Source organism: Arctopsyche grandis, chromosome 4 (assembly GCF_051622035.1).
Source record: "Arctopsyche grandis isolate Sample6627 chromosome 4, ASM5162203v2, whole genome shotgun sequence".
NCBI lineage: Eukaryota > Metazoa > Arthropoda > Insecta > Trichoptera > Hydropsychidae > Arctopsyche > Arctopsyche grandis.
The window spans coordinates 7,488,713-7,516,360 of record NC_135358.1 but is presented as its reverse complement, the minus strand read 5'-3'; the positions used below and the strand labels follow the sequence as shown (position 1 = coordinate 7,516,360).

General features: G+C 34.3%; 1 protein-coding gene across 8 annotated transcripts in view; it reads right to left on the bottom strand.

Annotated features, from left to right (window-relative positions):
• Positions 1-27,648, bottom strand: part of LOC143911227 (CUGBP Elav-like family member 2) — a 605,340-nt gene that overhangs the window by 247,220 nt on the left and 330,472 nt on the right. For 4 of the 8 annotated variants that reach the window (XM_077430028.1, XM_077430023.1, XM_077430027.1 and 1 more), the window contains exons 1-2: positions 12,133-12,214; positions 10,059-10,184 (exon numbers count right to left, since the gene is read on the bottom strand). The exons of 2 other annotated variants lie outside the window; for them this stretch is intronic. The gene's annotated coding sequence lies outside the window, so the exon portion shown is untranslated. Of the gene's footprint in view, positions 1-10,058; positions 10,185-12,088; positions 12,217-27,648 lie in introns of those variants that run through there. 2 more of the 8 variants (XM_077430029.1, XM_077430024.1) reach the window with 2 other exon arrangements.

The window sequence follows — 27,648 nt, the reverse complement described above, 5'->3', positions numbered from 1 at the left end:
AATTAAATTTTCAGAATATAATAAATTTATAGGTGAGCTTACTTGCTCAGTTGGAAAAATCCCTTATAAAAACTCAATCAACCCATTTATGTACATACATTTCTAGTTGAATTGGATGAAAACAAGCTTTCTAGTTTGATGTCAATTCATGGTTTTTAAAATTATCAAACCACGTGAATGTAATTTTTATTTATTTTATTAAAAACTAGCTGAACCCGGCATGCGTTGCAACGCCACAATAACTTATCCAATTCCCGTTCCCGTTCCCGTTCCCGTTCCCGTTCCCGTTCCCGTTCCCGTTCCCGTTCCCGTTCCCGTTCCCGTTCCCGTTCCCGTTCCCGTTCCCGTTCCCGTTCCCGTTCCCGTTCCCGTTCCCGTTCCCGTTCCCGTTCCCGTTCCCGTTCCCGTTCCCGTTCCCGTTCCCGTTCCCGTTCCCGTTCCCGTTCCCGTTCCCGTTCCCGTTCCCGTTCCCGTTCCCTATCCCGTTCCCGTTCCCGTTCCCGTTCTCGTTCCCGTTTCCGGTCCCATTCCCATTTGTCGGAAAAACGCAGGCAGCGAACACGTTGGTCGCGACGCGAAAACATTTGAAATTATAGCGTTGCAATGACACCCATTCCCGTTTTTCTCGTTTCTGTTACCGTTTTTCCCGTTTTTTTTTCACGGTAATCTTCCCGGTAATGCATACAACAAATCCTGAAAGTTCCATTGTAATCAGTTCGGTGATTTAGGAGCCTATTTGAGACACACACAGACATTCATTTTTATGTATATATGTATGTAGATGCGTGGTCTAGTGGTGAGTATTGAATTATTTCGTTCTTGATGTCACGGGTTTCCCACTAAGAGTCTCGTTGTTGGCCAGGCCTTGGTTTGTCGAGGTCGATCGTTTCTTATCAGAATTTTCTGATTTTCATTAAAACGGTTCCTGTAAAATTGGCTTTTCCTTCCCAATTTTCTGTTGCAAACCTTGAGATATTGTTATATCTCAGGTTTCACTAGATTTCTCACCATATATGTAAATGTAGAATGTAAAAATGCGTATTCTTACATTCAAAATGTTATTAATCGTATTTATACGATGTTTGTAATATCATAGATGTCAGTTATTGTTTCGATTTAAATGTGTATTTATGTATGTAATAATTATGTATTTAGATGTCTCGTTAATTATGAGTTTTCAATGTCTTGTAATAAATTAGCTAATCTGTAATGTCACTATGGCGAAATTGTAAAAAAAAAAAAAATAAGTAGGAATTTTCTAATTTATTTCAACTACATGGTTGAGACGGTTGCTTACAAAACTTGGCAATGGAAAATATTCTTCTTGTACACTTGTATATACAAAATTTGTTGGCTTCTTTCAATTATGTACTTCCGGTGAGCAACGAAATTTCATTTTTTGTTCTGAATTTACAAAACTTTTAATGAACAAATAACATCAGATTATTCCAGGACTCGAAAAACAGTGATCATCCAGTATGTAAACGAGAGTACAAACTTATCAGTTCACATTACGAATGAAGTTGGAATTTTCATTAGTCACATGAAGTCACACTGTCAGGTATAATCATGTACAATATGAACACTTTTCGGAGTAAAATGAGAGCAATCTGGACAAGACATGGACAAAAAAGTGTTTTCCTATCATTTCGAGAGCAACACTTTTAGATTGTAGATGTTAACAGCTGCAACAAAATGGTTCAGAAAAATTGAAACAATTTATTTGAGCACATAAAATACAAAGTGACACGCTGTAATATCATGTAATTTATGTACGTGTATAAGTCTTAAAGTCTACATACTAAACAAGCTATGCGATAACTGTTAAAAAGAAATACAAATAAAATATGAACCATGAAAAATGTAGTGTGAAAATAACAATCCAAAATTCTCAATATTAATTGAAAGAAAAAATAGATATTTAATCCACTGTTTATAAATTTTATTATCATATTATTATCGAAAAGTGGTATGTGTGCAAAATTTCAAAGTAATCTGCTCACTAGAAGTTCAAAAATTAATATTAATAAAAACCACGAAAGCATGGGAATAAATCAAAGCAAAGCCATACAAAAATTCAGCATATAAAGAGTATTTAAGAGCAAACAAACTCTTAAAAAAATGCTCGAAAATAAACGTTCACTTATTATAAACATAAGCGTAAGCGCAATATAAAAAGCGTAGACGAGTCCCTAGGGGGAAAATCCAGTGGCGTCGCGACACCAGTTTATGTTTAATTTGCTCAAACGACTATTTCATAATTAAAGCTCACCCTGGCACAACGCGACTTTTCCATTTTCCTCACCGCAGACTACGAAGACGACGACGATCCTCGTCTGTTCACCGGAGAGGGATTTTTTTTGCACGGCAAGGACTCAAGTCCTCGGGTCTCGTGCGGTTGTTATCATCGCAAGTGGTCTCCGCTTACAAAGCGTCTACTGAAAACGCAGTCACTGCAACTCGGGTGCACTTATGCAGATGCCCCTGTATCTTTATCCGGGTGAGCTGGGAAAATATCCTTATTAAAATTGCGGCAGATGGTGCACCGACTAATACACACCTTAAACGACGCAAGTTTAAATGAAGCCCAGTACATATTTACATGAAAACAGAACTGCTATATACATACATATATATATATATATATATATATATATATATATATATATATATATATATATATATATATATATTTTTTTTTTTTTTTGATTCTTTGATCCTTTTTTCAACACGGATAATATGAAACCTGATTAAAATTCTGATTTAAAATATGTAGAATGTTTTCTGAAACCTTGATCATTCAACTCAAACAATAATATATAACTTTTCAAGTTTATGGTATAATATAGTTAATTCTATTGCATATGTATGATGATCTTCATGCTGTCTTAAAAGACGTATGTAAATCGATCATATATGTATATACATACACATGATAGAGTATACATATTTCAAGATAATGCTTTGGCCATTGCATTTACGTTTCCGAGAAAAATAATAGAAGTTTGATTATATATAATCTACGTATTATAAGAAGACATAATAATAATATACTATATGTATACACATAATAATATACTATATGAACATATGCATATCGCGTCCGTAGAGAGTTCTGGTTATAATTTCACAATTTGGCTACATTGAGTAATAACGTTGTTTCTTTTTATATACTATCAGAGCACTTTGGTAACTTTTCAAAATTACGTTTCATTATTTTTGGCGTTACGTTTCATTATTTCAGTGAATTTTTCAAAAGTTTAAGCCTTATTCACGTATTAATTCCTTTTCAAAATAAACCATTGAAATGTCGACGGACAAAGCAATACATAGTAGAAAATAAAAGTCAAAAAAACTAACAAACTATTATCTGAGTGAATATATCTATGAAATAAAGGAGAAAAAATAAGGAGACGTATGAAATTAGGATGGAGTGCATTGTGTCTGAAGAAAAAGATCTTCGATCAATGTGTCTTCTTAGTGATGATATATAAATGCAAAACTTGGGAATTGAACGCCAGAATGCTGCATAAGATCCAGTGCAGTCAAAGAAGTGTGCAACGCTGTATGCTTGGCATTATGAGAAGAGATAGAAAACGAAATATGTGGGTTAGAAGTATGACAAAGGTGTAGCGGTGAGAGTAAAGAAATTGAAATGGCAATGAGCAGGTCACGTAGCTAGACGTAATAGACGATAGATAGACGAAAAAGTATTCGAATCGTACCCGGGAGAATGTAAAAGGGTGCATGGAAAGCTACAGGGGAGATGGGTGGATGAAATCAGAAAAATATACATATCTGAAATGAGATGGAGGAGAGTTGCCTAAAATACGCGCCTGTTGAAATGAATATTTGAAGATTGATATCAGTATTCCAATCGTTTTAATTCTTTGACTTTTATCTTTATCTATTATTATTATTAGTCGCGCTAGATTATGTTAGGATAGTTTTGGTTTCAAATTTAGTTTGAGTCAAACGTTGATATAATAAGAAGTTGTTAGTACATACAAACGTATATCAGGATTAACCTGCTAAAGAAGGATAAGTTAAAGAGGGTTATTCTCGGATAAGTGCATGACCCACTCATGACAATGAAGAACTTTTGACTTCAGCCTCGAACATGAAAAGCTTCAACTTTGCTTAACTTCCAGACCGGGTTCAATCGGACGAAATCAGCAGTATACGAAACTAGCTAACACGACGAAAAAAAAGAAGTAAAAAACACGTCCGTAATTTTTAAACACTTTTAATTAAACGATACAGGTCAGATGTGAACTTAGGGTGGAATTCTCAGGCGCCGAAACAATTAGGACCCTTTTTTTAAAAGCTCCGTCTAATTCTAGCCCTAATTTACCCTACTCCCCTCACCCAACCACTCCTCCTCCCCCCTAGAGAGTCGTTCTTCTGTTTGCTCGCATCCCGACCTGGATTCGATCCGGGAGCCCCGTGTAAACACAGCCGCGAGCACTCGATTGGGCAATTAATTCGCGAAGGAAACGGGAAGTTATATCTTGTGTATATTTGTATGGTTGTATGTATGTATCTATGTATGTATGTATGTGTGCGAGCTATCGGTGGATACTCTTCGGGATATTCTCCCGAAGTTTAAATTGAATTATTTTCAATTAATATTCGTTCTTCGTTTACATAAATAAGGGCGGCGAACGAAGCCGTTCAGTGCGATTTTTCAATTGAGTCCAAATAAATATTTGCAGCGAGACGAGACCGGTAAATATCAACCCTTTCGATTAAATGAAAATTTAACCTCGACCATGTCCGAAATCGGCAAATAGGATTAATTATTATTTAATATAACAAAAACACAAACAAGAGCGTGCCGACAATAATTGGAAAGTATTCGACGTACATCGCTAGCGGTCCACTCTAAAAGGACGAAATTAAGTTACTCGAATTCACTTAAGGGAGAAAACATGCTGTTTTTCCTCCGAAAGGGTCCTCCATCGAAATCGACCATGATGAATATTCTATAGGTACGACCTTCATTTTTAAAACATCGCTACGTATTTTATTCTTTCATTTCGTACAGACTGAAAAGGATCCCCCTCTTGTATCGTTTATTAATCAACGAGCGTCCTCTTACAAAGGCGTTTCAATTACTTATCTCAAATTTAATTAAAACTCAATATATTCGCAGGCGAATTGTTTCAAGGACGCTAATTGGCTTCTTGAATACAGATTACATACGTAAAAAATTCAAATTAGATTCTTATACGACAGCGAAAGTGCCAAACGTTAAGCCGAAGAGGGAAGTCGTGACCATCTGGTTAGTGTGAAATGTTAATTTCTGTTGACACAACTGAGCACAGAATGTCTGCAAAATCCAGAAAATATACAATGACGTGTCACGCGCTAGATTCATAGTCTGAATAATGTTTTCGGGCAGTTTGCGCTGAAATTTCCGCACAAATCCTGATTAACTTTATAATGTGATACAACAACAAGGACAATTTTCGCACGCTTTCGTTTCCAAAACCTTTCCGCATACGTTCCGAACGAGTTGCGCGGCCAGATTTTTCAAAAATAAACTTCACAATAAAGTGTGCGTTATATACATAGAAAGAACAAAGGGGCGATCGAACGATTGCGACACGGGAATAAACCGAGAAGAAGAAGAACAGAAATACATTCAGTTCGTGCATAAAGAAATGAGACCGGGGCCCGGTGCTAATGCGGATGTGACGATTCTTTGTCAGCGGACGGTTCGAAGTCATTGGATTTCGGCCAATATTCGACTGATAAAACTGTCAAGATCGGCGTATTTCTACATGAAAAAACCACCGGTGAATACACTGGCGATTAAACGGGGAACGTAACGCCAATAAAAATGCGTGATTCACCCGCGACTATTTCCGTTGATGTCGTCCACTCGAGTACATACATGCTCAAAGACTGCACTGGCACAATTTCACCCAGTACTGAATCATACGACGTTAAACGACGAGGCTTTTGGGGTCAAGTGTTATGAGCGTCGAGGATATCTTTCACTCAAATCCACGACCATTTTCGTCCTGTTTCAGTGAGGCGTTTGCCAATGTTATTGTCGGTCGTAAATGTGTGACATCGAAGAGATCCCGGAAAAACGATCTTCATTCGGACACGTTTAACGCATTACACACCGACTCTATATATAATAATGTATATGTATAATCGGCGACAGTTCACATAAAACCTGTTAAATGCTCGAATTCCGACGGGGGTCGACAACCATCTTCCGACGTCTGCTCAGCAGATATTTGACAACTTTATTGAATCGTTCGAGTTTGACTTGTTTCTAATTTCCGCTTTTCGGTCGGATCAAAGAACGGCGACAGGAATTTTATCATTGTCTTTGGAGATCGTATTCGGATAATTTTGATGAATATACATACGTATCTATAATACATACATTCCTAGGTAGTCGATATATGTACTTAAGTGTAGGATTTTACGATTTTTTGCCTAAATTAAACAGATCGATCTGATCACACAGGACAACAATTTTTTTTAAAGATCAAAATCAAAGACTAATGTAAATTCCCGAATATTTATATATTCCAATTTATAATTTTTTGTTATTGTTTCTCATTTTATTTATTCATGGTAGTTTTCCCTATTCACTATTTTTAACATCATCAATTATTTGTTAAAAGAGTTATTGTTTTAAAAAACCAATTTGGGCTATGCCATATTTACAAGTTAAATAATAATTAGGGAAACTTCTCAATAATTTTTAACATACTCGTACATATCAAATTTCATATACTTTACATCAAAGCGAGTATTTAAGTCAACATATTGAAGTCTAACTTGAATTTATAACAATAATGTATACAAAAAATCATTCTCTTTCAAATTTTTTCAAATAAAATTTAAATATACGTATATATTATATCATAATCATAGAAATGCCGATTGTTACTTAGCAGTACATATATGTATGTAGTACATTTTTCATTACGTAAAATTAGTAATTCGAACAATAAACAATTTTTATTTTGCGTTCATATTTCGAATCCAGTATTACATATATATGAGGAGATAATTCACCCTTTTTAATAATAAATAAAACTGAGATTTTGTAGACAATATCGACAATTCTGTTTAAAATGCTGTACACAGTATCATTAAAATTCTGCATTTCATTTTCGCTGTGTTAATTTGTCAAATAATGTTTATTGAATACATGCATACTTGTAACTTCAAAAGATACCCGGTTTATATATTTTCTTTGCGTTCGAAAGACGATAATACACCGAGCGAGAGATTTTCCTCTCAATATTTTATACGTATATACCCGATGGCATAATAAACATCGCTTAGAAACCGCTAATAAAGAGAATTTATAGGAAATTGTGTAAACACTCGCGCGAGCTTCTAATTTTATAGCCTATTCATCGTGGCCGTAGGAAAACTCTCGAAAATAATTATAGTACGTCGAAAACAATTAAACGAAACCGACCCTCCGGAAAATTTATAGCCGTACATTATGTATTTTTTTTTTCGTTCACATCGTTTTCTCACCCGCGACGAGACTCGCATACATATGTACATACATTCATATGTATAAACATACTCAAAACACGTCCGAAAAAATTTCAAACGAACTAATCCCGAATAAAAATGAACACAAGGAAGGCTTTTCCGGCAGCACGAAAGCCGGCGGATGGGTTTCGTGACAGGGCCGGATCAAATATGCAACCGGGTCGTTTTGACTGAATCAGAAATGTGATTTTGTAATTTAATTTTGTATTCTCGGTTGTACCGCGGCACGCCACCACTATATCCGACCTTTTGTAAAATTTAATACGGTGTGCGCGCTAGCACATTTGTACCCGCTGAAACGTCTTATTTCAGCGCAGCCAACTCAAATTACAGCTGAACGTACACTGAGCTAAATTGGTTTTTAAAGCGCCTTATACTTTCGAGGAACTTCAAATTATTTGCGAAATTTAAATTCAACGTGCATACTTTCGCCCAGAAAACCTTTACATGCAGTACATATGTACATAGAATGTGTAACTTTATCTTGATTTGCATCACTGTTCATTCGAATACAGCAAAGACCATTACAGTCACCTTCACCTTCATTCTCTTTATTTTTCTTTTTTACTTTATCTGTTTTTTTCAATTTCATTTTTTATTCCAATTACAGTGAGCACCATGTGGTGCTCACTGTAATTGGAATATTATATTTTTATTTGTGTTTATTATTATTTTTTGTCTCACTATACAACTTTCTTTTTATATTTTATTATGTATGTGTGCCTATTAAAATAAATAGTATACAGTTAAATCCTTCAAAATGATACCTAGAGATCACAAAATCTTAGTAAAATGTAAATATGTTTTGAAGCCTTTTCTTATCCTATACATTCTCCTACTTATGTTTTGTATTTTCTCTTATTTTATTTTCATCTATTATGACTTGTTATTATTTTCTTTGTTTTTCATTTTTTTTTATCTTGTTTGATGTTAATACTTCTGCACTACTGCATGTACATACATACATGCATACATATGCACGTATTATCAAATTCCATCTTTCACAAATATTCTTAAATATATACATAAACCATCAAGGTTTAAAATAGAAGACTCGAGAAGTCTCATCAAAAACACACACTATGACAATTGACATTGATCCAAAATATCAATGTCAAAAGTAATCTTAGGAAAAAAATACATAGTCGGCTGAATTTATGATCGGTTTGATAATAAAAAGTGACTCAACTGGAAACCACGACGAACGAAATTTGGATGTCAAATTAAATAAAAGCTATTGGAATGTACATATATGTTTGTATACTAGCATATTGTGACCAGATTGTGATTAAAACAGACTGAAGACATATTTTCAATATATTTGAGCTTTTTCATCTTGCTAAACCATCAAGCTTAGACAAATAACTTATTTAAGTACTAACAACAAAAATTCATATACATATACATTAGATAATGATTATAATAGACTTAAGCCGTACAACATGAGTTTTACGTCTTAATTAAGGCCTTAGAAGTATTATGAACATACCTTATGAATAATAAAAACCTTATAAAAATTAATATCAAATACGAAATCAATAATAATCAAAGCGCGATTGATATTGAATAGATATATGATTGATACAGATTGATATTGAATATAAACAAGTTAAAATATCACATTTTCTTAAGATCGCAAAACTTCATCTATTGACACATCATACATAGATAAAATAAAAATTAAAACATTCAAAGCATTTGAAAGATACAATTTTTCAAACTTGCAAATGATTACGATAGAAAATAAATTTCTTTCATACGCAAACAATAGCCTTGAAACAAGTCCTTTATAAAGCGTTAAAATTTGCCCGATAAAAACATCTGGCCATCTTGTCAACATTAACAAATACTCATTCAATGTTTTAAATAAATTTAAAACGATATGTAGTGTTAATTTTCATATCATAAATAATCATATTTCACACGAGTGCCATGCCGTGCTTATCGGAGATCTGTCACATTATTTACACGTACGTACGTATATTCATCAAACAAATGATGAATCGGATGGTAAATATTCTCTCACTCTGCGTGAACGAAAAAAAAGTAAAAAAAAAAACGGAACCCCAAAAATGAATTTATATGATGAAAGCTCGAAATTTCAATATATGGAAATTCGTGGTGAAACGTCAAAATTTAAATGATCGAACGCTCATCGAGCGATCATCACCATTGTACCGAATTAATTGAATCGTATCAATCACTTAAGATAGCGGGAGACATGTTTGATTGACTTATCGTATATCTTAATATACGCACACACACACATTAAAATATACATACATATGATAAATATAAATTTGCATCTTGCGAAATGTTGAAAGCACGTCGAGATAGGCGATTTTCCGGAACGCCTACGATACGGTACAAATTTTCTTGGCTGACGTTCAGTTAATTAAATTTCAAAGCTCATTTGGATGGTCGTGTACAATACTAAGTGAATCTCGTTGAAGCGTGAAAAAAATTCAACATTTAATCATTTATATTAAAAAATATATATACAAATTAAAACATACCTTTCTTCCTTGATATGCATAATCTGCACAATGTCCTGTTTTCAATACGTATGTTCTTCTATTTAATATGTTTCATTTAATATAACAATCACCACTGAACGTCACTTATTGATTTTTCACACAATTCTATTAAAAAAAAAACAATAAGAATACATCAATCACATAGAGATTTTGACATGTGCGAGAGCACATGGCCGAGTTCGATAACGGTTTTCCGCGCGACTTTTCCTCATTTCCCGCAACACAAAACGATACGACGGATGACACTTTTCGACATAAACATCTAGTGGGCGTCTATCGATCGTAACCTAACACAGATCCTATTTCCCGTTTATATTAAAGCACGTAATGTTTACGCATGTTTTAACTCTGTTCGCACACTATCGCGTCGCGTCTGTATACGCATATGTAGATGTACATATATATAATGAATACTTTAAAATGATCGACGATTGATATTAAACAACATCCTTATGATATGTCTACAATTTGAATAAAATGAGTCATATCCTATTTTCGTATTGCATATGTGTATCAGAACACATTTATTTTAAGCAACGTTAGATGTAATGGGTCTTGTGAACATTGCATTTTAATGACGTTTAAAAACAAGCTGTCTATACCTTTATAAAGGTATAAACACAATTTGATTTAGATCGTTGACTTTTAAATATTCGTCTTTACATAAAATAAGTTTTTGAGATTTTTTTCCTATTATGCTATATCAGTGCACTCCGTTGAAAATTCTCGAGATTCGTTTTAACAAATTTTCATCTGCTTGAACAGGTTTGTACATTATATACATTTTTTTTTGTATACACGCACATATGTAATATCTTTAATAAACGAGATAAATTGTGATCATTCATAGATCTTTAAACTATTAACACACCTTTAAAATATTTAAAAACGTTAAAAAATCAACTCTTACTATATATATATTTTTAACAGTTAATGTTTATTTTGAAAAATAAGTATTTCACTATGCATACATTTTCCTATATGTTCGAAAAAGTTGGTTAGACGAGTCTCGAGAAATTTCAAGTTGGTCCAACCGGGTAGACCCATACTGTACGTACATAAATATGTGTTAATACTATATGTAAATACTAATAATAAGCACTAGATTAGAATAGATCTAAGATGTATCATATACATCAATTATGATCAATAAAAAAACAATGACAGATTCTATTATACATATATGTATGTATGTGTGAAACTTTTTAACTTTTAAAATTATGAAAAATTCATCAGTTTGATTCAAATATGTAATACTTTTGGTAAATACTAATAATAACTACTGGATTAGAATAGATCTAAGATGTATCATAAACATCAATTAACAATAAAAAACAATGACAGATTCTATTATATATTTACGTATCTATGAAACTTTTAAAATTATGAAAAATTCATCAGTGTGATTCAAATATGTACTTTATGAAAATACGAATAATAAGCACATGATTAGAATATATCTAAGATTACTATAAACATCAATTATGATCGATAAAAAAACAATGACAGATTATATTATATACATATATCTATGAAACTTTTAAAATGATGAAAAATTCACCAGTGTGATTCAAATATGCAATACGTTATGAAAATACGAATAATAAGCACAGGATTAGGATAGATTTAATATGTATCACAAACATCAATTATCAATAAAAAAAAACCAATGACAGATTCTATTATATGTATATGTATGAAACTTTTAAACTTTGAAATGAAAAATTCATTAGTGTGATTCAAATACGACAGATTTAATTCAAGGGTTTCATTTCCGCAATCGAAAAAGTCACAATCACAGAAACGATTAATAAGACCGTTGCACCGTTAGATTGACGGGGTTGGCGACCGAAAGGGCCGTTGATAAGGGTGCGTTAAAATTGACAAGTTTGTATTGACACGGATCGTCGTCGATAGTGGCGTTTGTTTTGTAAATACGGCGGGAGCCTGACGTTTGCGACGCAGAGGGACGCGTGAGCGCGACGAGAGTGCGTGTGACGCGTGTTTACATTGACGGGGTGACACGTGTGTGTCGGATCGCGCGCGCACTTGCCTCTGTGCCGTGTTATGTCGTGTTGTGCGTTCGCGAACGTGTGAGGCGCGCGTGCGATGGCGGTGGCGCCCGCGCTCGGACTGCGGGCCCCCGGCAGCGCCCCGCCGCGCCTGCGCCCCCGCGCGACAGGTGGCGCCGCCCCCCGGCCCCCGCTATACCCCCGCGGGCCCCACAGACACTCGCCGCTTCGCCCCCGACGAGGACGCCCGCTTTTCCATCCCTTACGTGTGCGAGCTTTCCACCGTCGAAGCGAGCTCCAAGGGTCGTCCACATGCCCCTCATGTCATGTCATGTCACATGAACCGCTTCACTTTCAGTTTTGAAGTTTGAAACTAATCCAACACCGATTTTACGGCATACAAGTAAGAGTGATTTTCAATTGCCGACATACCGGTGACGAATTGTGTTGTGAAGTCTGTCAATGCTCGAGCGGCTCTGACTCCGAATTATTTTACTCAATATGTATGTTACAGTTGATGTATACATACATATCTTCTAGTTGTAATATGTAATATGTACATAACTCACTTGTGAGATGTAAGCTAGAGTGTAATGCAATTTACTCTAGGATAGGTATGGTGTTTATGAATCTCCTTCATTTTTTACTCGATCTGGTGTTACTCAGGGGTCCACTTTAGACCCATTACTATTTTCAACTCTTGTTAATAACCTCCCTAGTGTTTTATGTAATGCATCATGTCTCTTGTTTGCTGATGACGTTAAATTATTGTTTGCTGTCAAGGATGAGAGGCAAGCCTCTTTAATTCAAGCTGATATTAAAGGGGGCTACAGACGCTCCGGAATTCCGGAGAGGTCTACCGTGAGGCGACCCATGTTGATGCGGACAGCGGCGTGTGTGGGAGGATTCGTCTTGAGGTCGATTCACCTTATGGTCGCCTCAACCTGTATGCATCGGAGTTCAGTTCTAGTTTAGGCCTTGAACTTAATATATAAATAAATGTGCAATCATGAGCTATGGACGTGCACATTCGATCTACTGTCACGCATATTCAATTGGATCCGTCTTGTTGAAGCGTGTGGAATCTATGGTCGATTTAGGTATCACTTTTGATCCTCAAGTCACCTTTCACAACCACATCAAGACAGTCGCTAACGTTTCCTTTCATCCACTTGGATTTGGCTTGAGATATGCTATGTTATTCTCCAACTCCTTGTCTTCTCGCTTGTGAGAAGTATAATGCGATTGTGTGGAATCCGCGCGAAGCAAATTACTCTCTGATGATCGAAAAAGTGCAAAAGCATTTCTTCGTTTCTTCTATAGGAAAGAGTATGGGTATTACCCATATATCTACCCTACTTCTTTTCTTTTGGGCATGCTTGTGTATAATTCCCTTGAACTTCGGAAAAACTTCTCATTAGTTCGATTCGTTCTCAGGCTACTACGTGATAATACGTCATGCCTGTTGTTGCTGGAACAGTTGGGACTTTATGTCCCTAATAAATATGTATAATATGTGGGTGGTAGATATCATCATTTGATGGTTGTACCTCTTGCTCGCACAGTTCTTATTCCAAGGGCTATTCGACTTCTCAATGAAATCGTTGCTGCTGTGCATCAAGTTGCCCGTAAAGTCACCCAGTGTGGCAGGGCCTAAAGGTCGGAGCCATATAAGAGCTGAATTGTATTTCGCAGGTAACTGCTGCTTTATTTTATTATAATTTATAAAATTTATTTTTTTAAATAAAAAGGGAACGATATGTTGATTGTAATTATTAGTACCAAATCAATGGATTTTTGATATTAAAGTTAAATATTTTCTACAAATTACGGGAACCAAAATTCTCCCTCTGACTAATCATAAAAAATGTACGTTCCAAGGCAATTTTTAGGTTATATGTAAATATGTATATCCGTTTGCTTTTATATATTATTTAATTTATGTATGTAATGTGCTACCAATACGGCCCATTGGTGTCTTATCCCGTTTCAAAAGGATAGTGCCCTAATCAATATACATACTGTGATATGTATATTGATTAGGGGTGTAATTTCATATGGGGTGTTAATATAATATTACCCAAATCTTGACAGCAGTCGTAGGAATATTCGTCATTTGTTTGATTTGCTCAGACCTACAAATCACGAGGATTTATGTTCATATATTTAATTGCATACTCAAAGTTGGAAAGGTCAACCTTAAGACCCTTCACTATTCAGCGATAAAACAGCTTAAGTTATTTTAAAACATTCATATAATCTACGAAGAACGTGTTTCAAAAGTCAAGATTGGGCAAGTGGCAATCAAATATAACTGATAGCGATCATGATATTCAAGAATGATGCATAGGCACAAGGCTCGAGAGAAATTTTTATCAATGTCATCCACTTTTACTCAATTCCTTACTCGTATTACCAAAAAGCTAACTCAGAAGCTCAATTTCAAATATCGATGTTTCATGGAATGGTATCTGTAAATTTTCTTTGATATGTGATTTTTCTTCGGACTAAAATGAAGGAAAGCAAATTCTAATTGCCTGGATCTAATATCATCTCAAAATACACACGTTAGCAGGCAAAAATCTTTATTGATTTTATTAAATCACGATTTGAGCTTCGTCAACCCCACATTTACCCTCATAGAGTCACTCAACTAAATATGTATAACAGAAAGAAAGATCGATACGGGTCATACAGTTGATTATACATATGTACGTTAATAATTAAAATAAAACTGCTTTAGAGATATTTTATTTTATGAGTACGTTGACAGGTATTCTAAGTCTTTAGTCTCCACATTTTTCCGAATATATCGAATGATTCATTTTTGAAAATCATACTGAAATGGAAAAAAATGACTGGGTTTAAAATTTACATTTTTCAAAATGATACATCATAAAGTTGAAAAGTTTCAGAATTTATTTCAACATGGCCTTAGGCATTTGAGAAAAGTTATTTTGAAATGAAAGTACATATATTGTATTTAAATTTGGTCGTATCGAAACCATTAGCTATGAAATGAGCTTTTTTTCTATACTGTACAATATATATAAAAAAAAACATAAAATTAAGTATAGCAAATAAAATCAATACCATTTTGATGTTTACAATCACTAAACTTTACACATGTGGGCTGGTTTCATCAGGGTAAATAAAACACGTCAATTTATTATACGATTTACTCAATATATACATAATATGTATATATTTAGTATCACGTCATTCTAAAAAAATTCGCTTCCCTCGAATGAAAGCGAATTTTAAATGAATGAAAAACGAATTCGACACTTATTCATAGGAGAGTGATAAAAATAATTTATACCAGTCACAGCTTCGTTTTGCAAACACAGGATCGTCGTCAATACCGAGAGCGATTTAGTGCTAAAAGTTGGTATACATACATCAAACGTCTAGACAAATTTTAATTGCCCAAAAAAAAAAACAACACAACAAAACACGTCAAAAACTTCGGGAAATGCTCTCATAAAATTGATGAAGCGTTTCTAAATGCTTCAGTTATTTATGAATTATATTATATATGTTACACCCAATTTTTGAAATTGCTCATTTCATGAAAGTGTCAAAGAATTACTTTGTAAATGAACGGTGTTAGTCAGTTGCTTTGTTCGCGAATTTGTCAGGGAATAGTATTCTTATAATAAAAAAGGAAAATCGACTGCATAGATATATGTAGATTCTATATCTATGATCGACTGTCATGTCATATTGACATTTCAACATCCGTATGAATGTCAATTTAGCTTTGGTAAATTCAGTTCATTATTTAAATTTAAAATTAATTTGTGAGTTTATGGTGTTTGTTTTCATATTATTATTTCAAACTATTTGGGCAAAATAAGGTGAAAAAACAGATTATTTGAAATTAAATGCCATTTGATTTAATTAACAGGCCCCGCAACGAACTGATCTGTTCAATTCATAAATTAGGAAATTAATTCCTGCATATTTTATTAATTTGGCAAATACTTTTGACAAACTCACGCAAAAAGCAACGGGTTTACAGCATTCGTGAACAAAGACGTGAGATGAGCAATTTCATAAATTGGGCCTAAAATATACATACATGTATGTACTTTGATCGAAAGTTTTCATTCAGAAATTGCATTAAACTTTCACAACAAACGCGAAGTTTTCGTTGTGTTCGCAATTTGTTAAAAACATTTTGCCTGATAAACCTTCAGTTTAAGGATACACTTCAAGTGCATCTTTAAATAGACACACTTATAACTTCATCATTACAACGAGGAAGTTTCATTAAATAAACACATCCAAAGCGAGGAACATCGAAACAATCATTAAATTATGTTTGATGCGGTTTATTTCATCGAATGAAAAAAAATAAAGGGTTCATAGCATCGTGGGAGCACGCCCGGGCCTTCTTTGATGTTCCCCCGAGCCAGAAAAGCGAAGATTCGAAACAATTACAGGCGAAAAGGCTTTTCATCGAAAAACTTGAAATTGGAGCGGACAAAACCGCACCAAACGCTCGATTGAAGTTCAAAAAGGGAGCAAGCACTTGATTAAAATGTGCACGCGCCGACAAGAGAAACGGAGTTTAATAAAACACGCTCGTGCCCGAGATTTAAACGAAATAGCATCGTTAATTAATTCTTAGCACATATATGTACATGCACATAACATCGATCGATCGGTGGGAATCTTCCACCGCGTGGTTCGATTCTTCTATGACTTTCGACGGCGCGTGCAAAGTCCCACGAGACACAGGCGAGTGGTTAATTCCGTTTGGTAAACAGATTAAGTTGGGCAGCGATGAGTGGTAGCGGCCTCGCTAGACAATATATTATAAGGAGGTCGATCCTGAGGAATGCGGACCGGCAAACAGTGGCACGTGGGATGCTGTGTATCGTGGATTAAGTGTCTTTCTGCGACTTTCGAGCATCTGAATTGGCAGCCGAGTCGTTGCGAGTTTTTCAGCAACATTGTTTGGTAGCTTGGCCACGCGCCAGGAGACTCTGTCAAATTGTATACTTGCTCACTAGATCACCATCGCCAAACAATCACTTCTGATCGAGTCGACTCAAATGTCTCTAGACAGCCAGTCGTGTTAAGTGTTCCATGTCATTAACGATTTAGATTTACGCAATTTGTAAACGAACGGAGCTATGCTACACAGTACTGCGTACCTGTGTTAAGCGGAATGTAAACAATTGAAATAAAAAACAAGCTTCCAGATGTACGAGTATGTAGTACATAATACCCGAGTCTAAGAATTGTGGAACATGAAAGCAATTCATAAGGATATTTCGGAGAAAGCGCGCATTTAAGTTACGTACATATGTATTATGCATGCAGGTATATTTATTTATTAGAATATATGTACATACTTGGGGTAGGCGCTAGGTCTAGTGCTAAATAAAAAAGAACCAGGTCGGTGTTTAATCTTTATGACCCCGCCCCCCCCCCCGCTTTTTTCCTTACTGAAAAAAAAGTTGTATCCTAATACTGGTAGTTGAAATATTTATAAAAAAAAATCAAATAATAATTAACAAATATTCTTACTTGTTGAAATTATGATGTATTTTTTTATATTTTATAAAACTTCCATAATTCACCCTCTTCAATATCTTTGATTTTGCAAAACCCGTGTTGTGTGTCAACAGCAACATTTACTTTTAGCAATGACCATATACATACATATGTATTCATACATATGTCAAAGAACTATCAAATTTTAACATGTGAATTTAGAGATGACTATTCATTTAAGCTGAATTCCCTCATTTTATCTATCCTCAAGTGCGTATGGTCAAGAGTTCAAAGAATATTTTCTTTGGAAGTTTTGGTTGGTTTTAGATAAAAAAATCCAATAAAGTTCCTTAAACGTCTTTTAAGTTTAGAATCTGCTCAGATTACCATTCGATTGAGGTCATCGAGAACGAGAGTCTGCTTACAATATTCGGAATACAAAATTGTATATGAAATTTTAGTCAAAATATTTTTTAATTGTACTCGAAAACTAATGTTTATATCAATCAAAGTGCCAGGGCGGCGACCTGACTCAAAAATTATTACCAGGTCGGCGACCTGGCCCGACTACACCACTGGGTAGGCGGCAAAGCCGATATACTCAATTAGTTTGATTTATGCATATGTACATATATGTAAATTCAATGAGAAAAAAAGTAAAATACATTCAAAATGACAATATTAAAATAAAAAATAAGAGAGAAAAAAAATAAACAAGAAACAGAAATAATAAATTGGGAAAGAAGAATTACAGAAATCCTTTAAGTTTAAGAAATGCATCAAGCTTATTCTTAAAAATATTAAGGTTAACAGAAATTACAATTTCATTGGGAAGACTATTCCAAGCTGAAACCATTTTGTTTGAAAAGAAGGAATCTCTGATTAGATTTTTATTTTTGGATTCTAAGCGAATGACCTCTCAGGTAAGTGTTTTCGTTGAATGTAAAAAGATTGGACATGTGACATTTATAATGATTATTTAGTATTTTAAAGACTTCGATTAAGTTTGTTCCGGAATTATATTCTCTTATTATATATTTGTTCCGGAATTAATATTCTCTTCGGCTAAAACGTATTATCTGTTAGATTGGACAGCAGTAAACGAGCTGAAATTTATTAGGCACAGGTGGGAGACGGAAAAAATCAAATCACAGGTGTTGGGAAATATTTTTATCACACAAAAGTGTTACGCAATGGTGAAAATCATTATGATTTTAAATAAATCAAATAAAAAAATTGAGAGGAAAAAATCAAATTTGAAAATATGTTCTGACAGTTGATGGTGTAATGTACATATATAGATATGTATGTATGAACGTCACATATATAGATATGTATGTTGGGTGTGCTGTGTATGAAAAATGAAAAAAGAGTGATACGTTATAAAGCGAATTTAATTATTATGTATACATTAATTCGATTCTTCGCTCTTTAGGCGTGACTTTTTCAATTACGCTTTCGTAAAATAAATTTTTCATACACAGTATAGTATTAGCATATAAACGTTATATTTAATGTTTTGCGAAATATTTCTCGAAATGAAGGCTTGTGTCACTTGGGGACTTATGCCATTTTCAAATATAATGGCTCATATGTATATTGAAATATTTTTTACGAACACTACCCGGCGTTGACTTGCAAATCCGGAAATTTTCACACTGGCGTTGCTTGGGCGTTTTTATATAGAGCAATTTGATCTGTTTTTACTTCCCTCTAATGTTTCAGATAGCGTACCAAATATGATGACTCAGAGCTGAAAACTATGGGTTTGTATAGCTGACAAAAACTTATTTATATACATATGTACATGTTTACTTTTATTTTAGCCATTCAAAAGGTCAATCAAGTTGACCCATAAAACCCTTAGCACGATATATAATAGTTGGAAAGACCATATGAAGTTAATATTTTTTATACATATAATATGTATACATGTATGTACTTTACAATTCTGCATGTTATTGTATAATGAAAACTATAATGTAGTACGCAAGTCACTGTTCTGAAACAAGAAAGGTGACTTTTTTGTGTAAGTTTAATTTCCGGCTGCTGCCAAGCGTTTTCCGAGCAAAGAAAGGTTAGATCTGAGGTGGGTGAGTGCAAGGCGGGTGCATAATGTGCAACCACCTGCCTGCCACCCCTTGTAGTGCTTATGTAAATCCAGTTGCGGGACTTTCCGGCGATAATCCGATTAGCCGATTGTGCACCTACTGCAGGTTGCACACGAGTGCCATATACATAGAAGGGGAAAAAAATGGCACAACATACATACATATGTACGTACACGACAGTAATTACCATTTGTATAGACGAATATCCGACCTATATGTATCAAATCGAAAGTATCATTTATTTTCTTCTGACCTACTACATACATACGCAATATGCAATTCTCGAGAGCGGATGGGAAAATTGCTCATACATATATAATAATTTAGATAATTTATTAAGCTGTATATATTTTTATTTCAAATATTTAACACGAATAAAAAGATTTTTTCATTATTCAAAAATCTTCATTTCGAATAAAAAGATTTTTAATATCATGTTTTTCTATAAAATATATGAAATATAACGAAAAAAAAACCTGAATATTTTATTATAAATTAAATTTAACTACTATAAATATACACTTTATATATCATTTTTATAAATTAAACTAGCTGAACCCGGCATGCGTTGCAATGCCACAATAACGCATGCTATTCCCGTTCCCGTTCTCGTTCCCGTTCCCATTCCCGTTCCGGTTTCCGTTCCCATTTGTCAATTCCTGTTCCCATTCAAGTGTTTGTTTATTTTACCCCAACAACTCAGGTTGTGAAGCGAATATATTTGAAATTATTACGTTGCAATGCCACTCATTCCCGTTTTTCCCATTTCCGTTTCCGTTTTTGAGTGATTTTTTTTCCAGAAACCATCGCGGACATGTACACAATAACTCTTGTAAGTTTTCTCGCAATCGGTTCAATGGTATGGGAACGCATATGTGACAGATAAATAGACAAACAGATTTAGCGGACACAATTGAAATCTCTATCGGCGGCCAAAGCGAACGGAAGAGTGTAGGAAGTTTCTTAGACTAACTGACTAAGTGAAACTAATAAAGCCTTTAAAAAAGAAAAATAAATGGGATACTGAGATATCGAATACTGGGGTGGCAACCCTAGTGTTCAATATCTGTGTTCGGTACTACTTGGGCGGCAGATTTCCGGCTTTGTATAGTTTCCAATTATACTATATATAGTAACTATATTATATTATATTTTTTACTTTGTATAGTTTTTCAATTACCTTCCGAGAATTGCAAGAGAACCATTTCTGGCTCCTTTACAATTCAGAGACGAGAATGTCTCGCGAGCCACCAATTGGCCACCATGGATACAATGATTGACAAACTATTGTTGTAAAATTTCGAAAATACGTAATCCACTACAGAAAAATTTCCAGAAAAGTGCATTTGTAATATATTCAATACCTATATATGTATCCTGTGTTTGTACTAGCAAGTAAGAAGGTAAGAGAAATTCATGAAAATTTAAACAGCTCAGTGACGATTTATATTCAACAGCTAAAAAGGAAAGCTAGGAAAATATGTATGTACAATGTCTCAACGTGAGAATTTCATTAATTTAATTTTAAATATTTTTTTTAGCTACCTGACTTACAATTCTAAGCGTTTCCCTGATTCATATACATATCTATATATACATAGATGAGTTTACGATTATTATGAATGTGAATATATACATATGTACATATTTTCCGAGCGTCCATAATGACGATCTGCCCTTTGCGGCGTACGTCGATGATCATTCTCCCTTTTATCCGCACGCGGACGCTTAATGACTCCGTCGGCCTTTAAAAGCCGACCAGGGATATTCAACCAGAAATATGCAGGGCCGCGTACCGGAAGTGATACGAGGAGCGGCAGGAAGGGCGGTCAGGAAGTGCGCGGACGCGGAAAAATGGCGCGGGGTTGCGGTGCCACGGCATTATTCACGTGGAGAACGAAAATTGCACGCGAATCATAAATACATACGTATGGAAATGTGTACACATGCATGTAATGCGCCATTTTGAAAAACTATCGGAGATTTGTGAAAAGTGTCGAGAGCTATCTATACACACATATAGTTTTGGATTCACGTACTCGCGCATACATACAATCTATTTGTATGTATGTATGTACATATATGTGTACGTAGATGCTGCACTTGAACGATGTCGCTGAATGTACGAGAGCTGAATGGATAAAATACCGAGACGACAATTTCTTTTTACCCTTACGTATGTATGTACATATGTTCGTCCTACGAAAATGTCGCATTTTCACAAAAGTCACGAGAAAATTCACGCTTTGCTTCGAAGAGTTTTCATTTTTGGAAAGATGAACGAAAATTTTGCATGAATGTTATAAAAAAAAGTTTGATAAGTTATGATCAAGTTCCTTTACTACATTGTCCTTTACTACAAGTTCCTTTACTACTATCCTTACGCTACCTTTTTCCTACCTATACCCATTCTTCTGTTTCCGACATTTTAAAAATCCTTTCTTATAACAATCTTTCTGTCAGGCGACGACATACTGATGCTATATTCTTCTTTAAGATCATAAATGGTTTCCTTGATTGTTCTGATTTACTGAATAAGGTTAATTTCAGAATCCCAGTTCGGTACTCTAGACGCGTTGCACTCTTTTCACTTGATCCTTTCAATACTAATTCCCAAAAATATTTTTATCTGCAGCGCGTTTATCGTATATATCGAATGAGGTTGATCTATTTGGTATTTCCCTACATCAATTCAGATCTAACATCAAGAGAATCTTGACCGATTGATTCATTTCTTCTCCTATTCTATTTTTCCAATATTTCCAATATTTTTATACTTTAGTTTAGTTATGTAATGTGCTATTTAATCATATTATGGCTTTCATTCTTTTCCTTTTCATTTGTTTATTTTGTATTTGCCTTTTTCATTTGTTTTATATTTGTAAATTTCAATTTCTTCTTATATTCTTTTTTATAACCTTTTCCAAATATTTTAATACTATAGTTTAATTATGCAATGTTCTATATATTTTGTCATGCCTTTATTCTTTACTTTATAATTTGTTTTCCATATATTTATCTTTTTCATTTTTGTAAAAATCTATTATTGGACTTGGATGTTACATATATTATTTATTTACTATTTGTTTATTTATACATATCTATGTACATCCTGTCTGTTGATTTTTCAATTAATAAAATAAAAAATAGTATGTAAATAGTACATATTTATTTATTTATTTTTTACATATATACCAGGAAGGCCTCGCTTCTGGCATATGTACAAATGTAAAATAAATATATAGTAGATCAATAGTTTTCAATTTAAAATTAGGCAGGTATACCATCTAATGGTACTCTAATATAGACAAAATATAAAATATTCTGAAACAAATCAATTTTAGGTTTATTTAAAAATTTTTTTAGCCTTAGAAAATTCGGCTTGAACACGCATTAAATTATTATTTTATTATCATTTTCGCTGCGTGTTATTATTGTACCTATATAATACATACATATATTATATTTAGATAGAATATAAAATATTTACTTTATCAAAAGTATATTTTCATGCTATGATAAATTTTTATATATTAATCTCGAAATGGGCAAATAAACACAGCTGACCTTGAGATGTCAGCAAATATTTCGGCAAGGTTGAAATATTTGTATAGCGATTGAACGTTAAACATTTCTTGGGACACAAGGTTAACTTTCTTAATTAAATCCTGTTTAATATTTTTATCCAACGCAATTTTCTGTCAATTAGTTACTGATGGTGTTTTATATACATAAACATATACATACCATAAAAATAAATATTGTGCTAGATATTAAAAAAAATATATCAAAAATTAAACAACACTAAATTCAACCTTCATGTTATGTAAATAAATTTTAAATAGCACAATAAGCATAACTGACTGCTTGACTATTATCTGAATGTCAAAAAATATTTAAAACATTAAGCGGCTTACTGACCGTTCATTTTCATTACCAATGTACATATTATATGCGTAATATATTATTATTTTTTTAAAACTTCTGTAAAAAATATAGCCAGATGAATAGCTTGGTGGTTGCGTTAATGCTAACCACCGAGAGGTTGCCGGATTCGATCCCGTGGGCTAACCTTGATTGAAAATAATTTATTCCGAGTATTATCTATAGTGCTGCCGGTTAGACTTGAATATTTGTGACTCCGAGTCGATCGCTTCCTATCAAAGTTTGCCAATGTGTCTGATTTCATTGATGAAACAGTTCCTCATTGAATCGGAAAAACGGTGTCATCATCTCACTATATCATCACCGTTTCAATGAAAATCAGAAAAATTGGCAAACTTCGACAAATTGGATCGACCTGGACTCAAAAATCAAGGTCTGGCCAGCAGCGGGACTCTAGTGGGACCTAACGCGTGACCACTTTCCTCGAAAGCATATTTTTTTTATTACATTATATACCAGGAAGGCCTTCCAGGTAAACCCCAATGCGCCTTCCTGGCCAATTACAAACAATACAGCATTTTTATTATACAAGTCGCTGAATTACGAAACACTAAAAACTCGCAAACTAACGAGATATCTATGAATTGTACATAAATTTTATTGTACATTAATCATACTTAAATAGTGGTGACATAGTAGGTAGGAAGGATTTTAGCCAATTTTTAATCGGGAACCGTTTCAACAATGAAATCAGAGAAAATTGGCCAACTCTGGTAGGAAACTTGGCAAATCCAGGTCTGACCAGCAGCACTACAGATATACTCAGAAAAATTCTTTTCAGCTCATGGGATCGAACCCGGCGCTTCTCGGTGTTAGGCAGAAGCTTAACGAACGAGCTATGCTGCTGGCTAATAATTTATTTATTTATTTATTCTAAACAGACCATTGTGGAATTACAGGAATTCCTAATGCGCCACAATGGTCAAAAAATATAACACAAAAAAAAAACAAAATAACAATTAAACATAAATTAATACATAACGAAAATAATATACTAATCAATTATACATAAAAAATACATTTAAACATAAACATAAATACATCCATACATAAACATAAAAAATAGCATTTAATAATAACGGATAAAAGCCAGCAGCATAGCTCGGACGGTAAGCTTCTGCTTACCGTCAAGAAGGTGCCGGGTTCTATCCCTGAATGAAAATGAATTTTTCAGAGTATGCTGTTGGTCAGACCTGGATTTGTGACTCCAGGTTGATCGTTTCCTATCAGAGTTTGCCAATTTTCTCTGATTTCATTGTTGAAACGGTTCCCGGAAAAAAAAATTGGCTAAAAATCCTTCCTACCTACTATGTCACCACTATTTGAAAAATTTGATTGATGTACAATAAAAATTTATGTACAATTCATAGATGTCTCGTTAATTTGCGAGTTTTTTCAGTGTCTCGAAATTCAACGACTTATAATAAAAATGCTGTATTAGTATTTGTAATTGGCCAGGAAGGCGCATTGGGATTTACCTGTAAGGCCTTCCTGGTATATAAATTAAAAAAAAAAAAAAAAAATCAAAAAATCAAAATAAAATATAACATAAGGAATGCCTTGCACCTACAGCCAGTTCCAATAAATAAGAAACAACTACACATACAAAACATCCCTGTGAGGCCCAAATGGAAGTTAATCAAAATTCCACTCAAAAACCGCAATCAATCATGAAAACAATGATGAGCGCAGACTACCAGATAAATGGGTTAGAGTAATATCCGACAATTTACGCTCACTAATAATATGCCAACCATTCGTCCACGCCGCTGGAATATTGGATTAGATATCGAATTTACAGCTATTATTACAGTATCAGCTCATAGCCATAAAAAAAACACAAAACCAAACTAAAAAATAAAAAAAATCCCTTGTCAGCCTATTAACAGGCAATTATCGTCCTTTTTAATTGTGCCTCTTTGTAGACAAAATTGAACTCATATTTCGGCTTAAGGGCGGAAGGGAACGAAAGGGGGAGTGTGGACCGGTTACAAAGGCGAGCCAATTACACAGGGCCATACAATAAAGGGCGTCCGTCTAGAGGTCCGTGTCACGCACCCTGGCAATGGATCGAATCCGTCACAGGACAAACAGACGGTCGTAAAAGTCGAATCGCAATCGCGCCATTTAATCGAACGAATTCGTGACGTCACGCGACTTTTTTTTCATTATTTGTCGTGCGTCGACCGAAAAAAGGACGACGACGAAAGGGTTGGCAGGATTGAAGTCTGAACGAAAATCGATGCACGTAGCTTTTTGTCGTCGTGTTTGAACGCCTTGGTTTTGATTAATGTGTCGCATAATGCAAGTGGACGAGCACTCGGGCGACTGAAGAAATTCCAACACACGTCAATTTCATATTTTCTTACACAGTCTTGCCGCAAATTCAAGTTCAGATTCGGATCGTTCAGATTATAATAAGCTAAATGGGCTATGATGTTGCGATAGGTACAGAAGAACGCTTGAAGTATAATGTATTATAGTATTTCCATATATTTTATTTCAATCGAACAAATACACCCGTCTCTACAGATCGCTACAGAGCGACGAGTGTACTACATAATACGAAGAGCCGATTTTCGACGAGCTAATGTCCCTTGCAAGAGGGTATCAATCGTGCTCTATTCGAATAATATCGAAAAAACAGTTTCGCTTTGAAGCTACAGCAATCTTGTTTAAGGGCATTGTCCAAGTCGAAACATTTTTTTTATTTATTTTATTTTTAAAAATGTATATTTTCCTATAATGCCATTACAGGTTGATCTTGAGTGACACCTGTGGTATTAAACTTGTATATTTATCATATGATCGCTTTTATCAGTGTGTGTGTGTGTGCGTGTGTGAGTAACGCTCTCCGTAGTATAATAGTCGTTCGATTCGACATACATACGTCACAGTTATTTTATTTTATTTTATTTCAATCTAACATGTACACTCGCCTTTACAGATCGCTCCAAAGCGACGAGCGTACTACATAATACAGATACAATACAATAATATAATTAATACATTCATTTTTATACAATTTGAATTCATACAAACATCATCCACAGTGACATCTATGGAGAAATATTTGCATTTTTTTATTATAGAAATTGGCGAACCTCGTGACGTATGTATGTACGTTGTATGTCGAATCGAAAAGACTATTATAGTACCGCGAGCGTTATCACACAGCAGACACACAAACAGACACACATAATAGCAATATTATATTATGTAACATGGCATTGAAGAAAATTTATCGATGAAAATTTCTTGTTTAATTTTATTTTTTCAATCTAACGTGCACTCTCGACTTTATAGATTGCTCTTAAGCGACGAGTGTACTAATACAGATACAACACGATCAATACAATCAATACAAGTATTTATGCAATGCGAATTCATACAAACATCATCCACAGAGACATCTATGGAGAAATATTTGCAGTATTTTATAATATTATAGAAATTGGCGAACCTCAAGACGTTGAATAACTTGAGATTTGTAAGAGAGACTGGAAAGGAAATGCTAATTTACAGGAACCGTTTTAATGAAAATCAGAAAAATTTTGCAAACTCTGAAAGGAAACGATAGACCTGGAGTCACAAACCAAGGTTTGGCCAGCAGCTACTCGTGGAAATCGAACCGTGACCACTTCGCTTGAAAGCATAATATGCTTAGCCACTAGTCCACGCTGCTGGTTCAATCTAATGATATATGTATATAATCACTTCACTACACAATCTGAAATAAAAAAGGGATCCAATAAAAATTCGATCTTAAAAAGTGGAAAGAAACGCATTTGGGAATATCACCAGATAACATCTGAAACATGGATATCCACGTTCAAGATTTTTAAAATGGGCCATCATCACCGAACTTAGTACTTAGAACTAGTGAAAAATGTATGTACATAAATAAATTTAACAAATCGATGCCCTTAAAGTGTGTTAACACGTACTTCGAGAGAGATACATAATAGCTCGCGCATTAAATGAAAATTTTCA